Raw genomic sequence first — 8042 nt, 5'->3', positions numbered from 1 at the left:
AAAGTGATCGATTTGCAATACCTGGGGCATAGATGACCTTTACGTTTTAGCTTATGATCTCGGTGCCTCCGCCAATGCATCAGCCATCAGGAGATCGTCGAGTTTCTACAGACCATCGCTTGTTGCTTCTGCTTGCTCGCCGGCCGCGCTTGAACAAAAGAGCGCTTAATTGCAGTTTGTTTTGAAGTGCTGCTTGGTCGACCGAGTTCATTGATCGCACAGAACACAACTGTCCTGGCGCAACAGGTGAAGTTGACTTATGCGCAGTTCACACTGCCAGCAGTTCAAGGAACAACTGCTGTATTTCGCGTTCACCGACTCTCTCTCTCTCTCTCTCTCTCGCAAGATAACGCGTCAAACAATGTGCAGCGTTTGCATTCGGCAGCATGTCTTCTTGAAAGTCGCACGTGATCGCTCAGGCATGGTGAGGTAGTGATGCTTTCGATCGGGTCAGGTGTGCTCATAGCAATGTAGCGCAGGTCGCTTTCAGAGAGAACGCGTTGCATGCATTAAGCAAGGAGAATTTTTTAAGGCGTAAGCCTTTAGTGGCTCATGAGTGTCCGGGCGCAGTCCGTGGTGGACGCAGGAAAGCGGTGATCGCCGGCTAGGGGAGCAAGAAGAGGAATCGCCATGCCAGTAGCGCTGTGCGACTGGGCGCGTGGGAGAGTGCGGACATGCGTGTGGGGGTGCGCGCACATTGGCGACAAGCCTTGCAGCCATATGGCTGCGACTGCATCCCATGCTCGTGGCCACAGCAGCGTCCGTTCACAGAACAGTTCAGACAATAGCAACAGAGGCAGTCATAGATAGGCTTTCGCCTATCACAGTTTAGCTCAGCGAAGTGACTATAGATTTTTGATTGCAGCCCTTAATTATGAAGTTTGGCGATAAGGATGGACAGGCTCGAGGCATTCATCTTCTACATGTGAACTGACCATGTCCACCTCTTCACGCTTAAAATGACAAGATTGATGGCCGTCAGTGTGTCATTCAGATGCCCTGCCCGAGAATTATCACTGCAGCGGGAAAACGCGCAAACATTTGAGTCTACATCTGTAGAACTTTTCGTGAAATAGGTTTGTGCTCCAGCAGCTTGACAGTGGCATGTCTGTCTGTTGTTCCAAGTGCATAGTTGCTGAAAAGCGGCTTGATGAACTTCGTAGTTATAAGATGCAAAAGCCTCCTGCGGTGAACCGTATCTGTGTTGTCACATCGCTGAAGTGGTAGTCCCATGAGGAGTTCTATGCGGGAGTTACGCTGTCGACAAATTTCTTGAGGCACGTCAGAAGTTTCACAAGTTCTTGGCTTGGATACATGAGCCTCCCACGATCTTGATGTGCGATAAGGCCAAGGAGAGGAGTGTTCGCTTTGGTTCTTGCAGCATTCGGCGCTGGGGATGTTTTCGCTTGCCGCTCTCACAATGAATCCTCCGACCATCTGGCGACATCCGGATTTGACGCACATGGTTGTCTTAGAGGCATTGTTAGCTTATTCACCGCCACGTCTAAAACCTTTTCTGCATTACTTTTGGTCTTTGTGGGAGTCTGACAGACTGGTAAAAGCTGTGCCGACGAAAACGATGCCAGTCTGAGCACCTTTTCTATTCCGTACACTGCGCTTTGCACATCCAGAACATCGTTGCACTTCTGCAACGATGTCCATCACTTGAGAGCTTGCGCATAAGCACAAATTTAAACTGCGAATAGATTCCACGTTTGACATCGTTGTAAAGACGAGCGCATGGTGCATTGCTCAGAAGGTTTCAGGGCAGCTTTTAGTTTTCAACTGCTCAGTGTAAGAAAGGAACTCGCGCACTCAAGCCAATCCAGCCTTGGGTCATCAATTTAAAAAATCTGATGAGCATCTTCGTCATTGCGATGGATGTGCTACTGAAGATTGCTTACATCCATGCATGTGAACCACTTGTGGAAGGCTTCTGTGAACTTAACAGTCGGCTCCACAGATGCAAATTCAAAATTGCAGCTGTGACCTGCCTGATCCCTGAGGTATTTGAGTGCTGCGGTTACTGCAGGAGAAAATAAAATGCACGGCCGTTTTCACATTCATTTTTTCTATATTCGAAGGGAAAACGTGCTTCCTTGTAATGATCCTGATTGGCCGCACTGTTGATTGTCTTTGCATCTTGTAGAGCATTTTGATATACTTTGATGAAATTTCCTTGTTTTCACCAAATTCCGTGGCCAGGAATTGAGACCTGATGTTCTTTATAACGTGGCTCTGATCGTATGCGAAAAATATATCCATTGATGGATCTGCCGTATGCGGTGCCCGTGTTTTTGCTTCTCCTCCACTCAGAATTTCCATAGCAGTTACGTTGATTTTGTGCTTGTTGGTTACAACTCTGATGTCAAAACTAATGCTGGCTGTTTTGACGACGGCAAGACGAGTGACCTTGGCGAGCTGGTCCCCAGTGCAACCTTTGGTGAAGAAATAACCAACACGGATCTTATATCTTGACTGCAGGCCACAAAGCAGAAAACACGGCAGTGAATTCGCCAGATGTTCACCTTGCAGGAGTAAGGTACTCGAGGTCAGGACCTAGGTCGACATCACCAACGAATGCGTCCCTTTGCTTGTGGTAAAGCAGCTTTTGTTCTGATCTCGTCAACAAAGAGGCTGCATACTTTTGAGTGTGGTGTGTCCAGATTCTCAAGCTCCGCTTCCGGGTGGGAGCAAACCTACTCGCTGAAACTGACTTCACCGGACGTAGTACTGAAGTATTTTTGTACCGTTGTTCTGCAAGGTAGCTTGAGAAGCTCTTCACACCTCAAGTATTCGTAGGCTTTTGTTGAGAGGTGCTGCATTACGATGCCATGCCTGATTGTTATTTCCGACTAGCGTGGCGTTTTTATAATTTTTTACTTGGTCGAGAAGCAGCACTGCTTTTGCCGTTCCCTCCTCGGCATCTGCCACAACCTCTAGAAGTGCTGAGACATAGCACTCTTCTTTCAATTTTTGAAGTTCTTTGTAGGCGTCTACAGTTCTGCGCAGTTTATCATTATCTGCTCGCAGCACACATTCTTTTTGTCGCCATCACTTCTACAAAGACGCTTGACGTACGTGTTTGAGTCCCATATTGCTTGTCTTGAACGAGCGCAAAGCCTTTCTTTGTTGGTTGCCTTTTTTTTTCTTACATGCAGCCTTAACCGAATCTGTTAGAGTGCCTTGGTCTTCTGTTTGTGCATTGTTGTCCTCCCCTGTAACGGGCTCTGAAAAATGTGTTCCATTGTTTTCTGAGTTAGCTTGCAAACTACCAGATGGCAAGGAACCAATCGGAGAAGCACAGCCGATTAGGCTCTACTACACCGACTAGGCGCCGAGTCCTCTTTAGTGTACCTTTGCTGGCTGCCACGCCAAACAAAAAGCTTCTCATAGTGGGTTGTTCTTGGTTTCGCTGGACAAGTTCCAAAATGCAGCCGGAAACAGCGATTGAGCAAAATTCTGTGGCAGTTCTAGAAGGGTCCTCGTTGAAGTTTGTCTCGGCTGACTGTTCATCGTGTGGCTGCGAGCAAAGTACTTTGCTTTCAGAAGGCAGCATGCAGCCAAGCGCGCCTGTGGGCGACGAATCTCGCTTGCATTTTCAGGCTATGACACACCCGGCGTCTGGCTCTCGAAAGAGAGAGAGAGAAATTTATTTACAGAAAGGCAGAGAGGTCGGCCTGAGCTATAACTTGCTCTGGCCTGCTACTCTACTCTGGGGAAAAGGGACGGGGAGGGAAAGGGCTGATGAATGATGATGGTATAAGGAAGAGATGCGTATATACAAATTCACAGAGTTGTGGTATCTCTAAAGGCGTGCGTCCAGCCCAGTGGCTTGGAGAAAAGCTACAGCGGCTCTTGTGACCAGGGCTGCGCTGGTTGCATTAGGCCAAGGACCTAAAAGAAACTCGTCCGATAGCGGTCTCTCATGGATGTTTGCTATGGAAGAGACAAGTTGCTGTCGTTCTTGCGCGTACGCGGGACACACGCAAAATATATGTTCAAGTGTTTCTGGCACCTCACAGCATTCACAGTTTGGGCTAGTATCACTGGCACCTATCATATTTCTATAACGGTTGGTGAATGCGACACCAAGGCGAATCCGGTGCACCATGCTCGTGTGGTTTCTATTGAACTTGTGAGGCATACGAAATCTCATTTCTTGGTCCCATTTGTGTAATCGCTTGTGTCGTCGATCTGGTTGGGCCCAGTGTTCCAACGTAGAGTTGCGGTTTACGCGACGAAGTAGGGCGTTTGTGTCTGTTCGTGAGAACGGAATGCGTACTTCACAAGAATTATCTAAAGCAGTTTTTGCTTCAGCGTCTGCCTGTTCGTTCCCTATCACGCCACAGTGTGATGGTATCCACTGAAAGGTGACATTGTGGCCATTTCTTGTTGCGTGGTCGAGATACTCTGTAATTTCTATAGCCATAGAATAATACGGGCCCCGTCTGAGGACACAGTCAATCGTTTGCAGAGCTGGCTTGCAATCGCAGAATATCGTCCATGCGCGAGGACGCTCCTCGGAGAGAAATCGAAGTGCTTCCCGGATAGCAACAAGTTCTGCGGCAGTTGATGTTGAGCTATGGTCTAGTTTAAACCGGCGAGCGATGATCATATGTGGAATGACGAAGGCCGCAGTGGAAGCATATGGTGTGACAGAGCCATCGGTATACACATGTACAGTATCTCCGTACTCTGTAGAAATGTGCAACAGGGTGAGTTGCCTGAGGCCAATAGATGGAACGAAAGACTTTTTAGTAATTCCAGGGATCTGCAATGTAACGACAGGTTTAGGCAGAACCCACGGGGGTGTTCTCGGAATACAGTCGGGAGAGAATCTTGTCGGCAAAACACTCTGATGCCGCGTTATAGTCGTTGAAAAGCTGGAATCTGGGTGTGTGGTAGGGAGCGATGACAGAGGATGGTGCCTGTGTCGGGTCAACACGCGGAGGTACATTCGAAGAGGCTCGCAGAGCAAGTACACCCGAATAGGACAAGCACGAGCTTCCGCTATAGTTCCATTGGTTGACGTGCATCGTGGGAGGCCCAAACATGTGCGCAATGCTTGAGCTTGAATGCTCTCCAGCGCGCGCACACAACTAAGTCCCATGCTTGAGAGCGCCGGCATGCTGTACCGTATATACCCTACGAATAGTGCTCGGTACAATTGGAGTAATGACGACTCCGAAGGGCCCCATCTTGTTGCTGCCACGACGCGAAGGACGTGAACAAAACTCTTCAGCTTTGACTTCAGTGCGGCGACGTGTCTTGACCAAGATAATCCCCGGTCTATGACTAAGCCAAGGAATCTGTGGTGTGTAACCGTAGGTATCGCTACGCCGTCAACAATGATCGGATACATGCTCATTCGTTTTCGCGTGAACGTAATCACAGAACATTTTTCAGTTGAGAGTCGGAGGCCTTGACGCCGAAGATACTTAGCTGCGATTGTCACTGCACGTTGAAGCCTAGCACGCAGTTGGGGACGGGTGGCTCCAGATGCCCATATGCATATGTCGTCGGCATATGTGCTAATCTTTACCGTGCTAGGAAGTTCGGATGCAAGGCCAATCAATGCAACATTGAAAAGAGTTGGACTGAGAACTCCCCCTTGTGGAACACCTCGATGTATATGGTACTGTCCGGTGTCGCCATCACTTGTCGACATATACACCGTGCGGCCACTGAGGTAGCTAACAACCCATGTATATAGTCGGCCACCGATGTCTAAATCTTCCAGTGCATCAAGGATTGCATAATGGAGTACATTGTCGTATGCACCCTTAATATCCAGAAAGACAGCTCCAACTAACCGACGTCGACTTCTTTCCTGTTCAACGGTGGAGACCAAGTCGATAACTCCGTCAATCCTATGTCCAGATGTGTTACGAGACCACATCTGGACATAACCAGAAATACGGAAAGAAGAATCCATATTAGGTTCACAGATAACAATAACTGGAAATTGGTATTTAAATACCCGCTGTCGGAAATCCGACAAACGACCACGCAGACCGCGAGCATTCCATTGCATAACAAACGATTGACGCATCCGTTCTTCAAACATTATCGCCATACTTGCTTAGTGAAGAACCACTAGCAGTGGTTCCAAGACTTCAAGTAGCTGTGGCTCTCGAAAAGCGCTCACTAAACAAGCTGGGGATCGCTCCAGGCTTAAGTCGACGTCGTATTTTGCAGCTTTCTCTGAAATCACAGTCCCGAAAGTGCAAACTGCAAACTACCGAGCAGTTTGAAGTTAGTGACGCGGGCAACCACTTCTCTTTAGGAATAGCCTCAAGCCATCTTTCACCCAAACAGCTGTCGACCGGTATTTCATGAAACGATACGCCGGGACGTCGGCATTGAGTGCTTGACTTACATTGCGGCACACAGCGATAAGGCATGACTGCAGTCTTTGTTGGACACCACGGGTAGAAGGATTCACATTTAGGAGGTCTTCAATTGATGGGTAAATGACAGATAAAAGGCGCAGGAACTGCGAGCGTAAAGGGCCGGTATTCAACTAAAATCCTGTGACTAAGTACGTCTGTCAACTCGAAATCTTTCACAAACTGATGCAAAGCAACACGTACGTCTGCTAACTCCAACTGTTGACACATTGGTAACGCGCGTTTAAGAGCTGTGTAAACCACTCTCTAAAACTTAAAAAGATGTTTCATGGCATTTCCTAACACAAATCGAGATTCCGTTTTCTTATTGCAACATTCAAACAAAAAATTTAGCATAGCCTCTCGTCTGCTCGGCTCCGCGCAACGCGCTTCCCGCAGCCGACGTCGTCTGCTCCGCAACCGTGCCGCCGCGCGCCGCGCCTGCTGCCTCCGAGACGGTAACAGATGCCGTGGTAATCTTAGAGGCCGCAGCATGTGATCTAGGTTGCAGACCTCCGCCACAAGCGGCGCTCGTTGCCTTTTCGCGGAAAAGAGAACATGGAGAGGGCACGGAGCCGAGTTTACCGGACCACGCGGCAAGCGTCTAGTAAAGGCGGCATATGCGCTTTCAGCTCGGTTTTACATTTCTCTTTTTGATGGTGCGTCCACGTGAACTGATCAATCCGAAACTTCGATTTTTTTGTATATATAACGAAGCAAATAACAGTGCCAGGTGTAACATATTGAACGATTCAGAATACATTATGTGATCTTACTGCGAAATTTGCGCAATATAGCAATGATAAGTGCGTTTTTGTTTTGTTTTCTCAACGACGCTATATACTGGTGCGACTAAAAGGCGCCCCCCCCCCCTCCCCCGGAAAACGTCATACGCAGGTTCTCACATTTTCCTGAAAAACCAGAACATTCACTGAGTTTATGTTTAGAGTAAATGAGCGGCATGTTAAGGGCGACGTTCATATAAATTTAAGTATGTGAGGGTTAAGTGCCTATATGAGAACTTTAAGATTCTTGTTTTCTGCCTTGATATTATACGGGGTGATCATTTTTAAGTTTCCTGGAATTTTTGAAAATTGTCTGTTGCAGATAACATAATTCTAGTCTCTGAGCTGGATTATTCAGAGAGGCAGACGTTACTTGCACGAGAAAAAGAAACACATATTCATCTAATTAACAAAGGCACATATTACAATTTACGAATCGTAGCCGGTGATCTTGAGAGGCGTATCTAATTGGAATGAATTCGCAGGATGACACCAGTGTGGAGATTTGCTCCATCAAACTCGCCCTAAATATGCACTGTTCCACTTTTTTAACACGCTCGTTTATGCATTGAAGCACAAAAGTAACTGCAACGCCCACGTATTTCCACCCCACGCTTTCTTAATATCTCGAAACTGTTACGTACAATCCTGGGGACGTATTCTCGAACGGTCGCTTTCGGCGATATCATTCAATGCGCGCTTATTGGCTGGTTGAGCGAAACCGGATGAGCTGATTACGTCACACCACGCGACGGCGATAGTATTGCCGAGAGTGATCGTCAGATAATACGTCCCCGTCAAATTTAAGTGGATACGTCTTGCAACCTCTCCGGTACAATTCGTAAATTGCAATATTTATTTATTT

The 8042-nt window shown here is 47.6% G+C and overlaps 1 long non-coding RNA gene across 3 annotated transcripts in view; it reads right to left on the bottom strand.

Moving 5' to 3' along the window:
- The window catches only part of LOC142560444 (uncharacterized), a 106578-nt gene that overhangs the window by 38226 nt on the left and 60310 nt on the right, over window positions 1-8042 (bottom strand). The window lies entirely within an intron of this gene.

The sequence above is a fragment of the Dermacentor variabilis genome, chromosome 10 (assembly GCF_050947875.1).
Source record: "Dermacentor variabilis isolate Ectoservices chromosome 10, ASM5094787v1, whole genome shotgun sequence".
Taxonomy (NCBI): Eukaryota; Metazoa; Arthropoda; class Arachnida; order Ixodida; family Ixodidae; genus Dermacentor; species Dermacentor variabilis.
The sequence above is the reverse complement of the archived record's forward strand: the minus strand, read 5'-3'. Positions and strand labels throughout refer to the sequence as shown.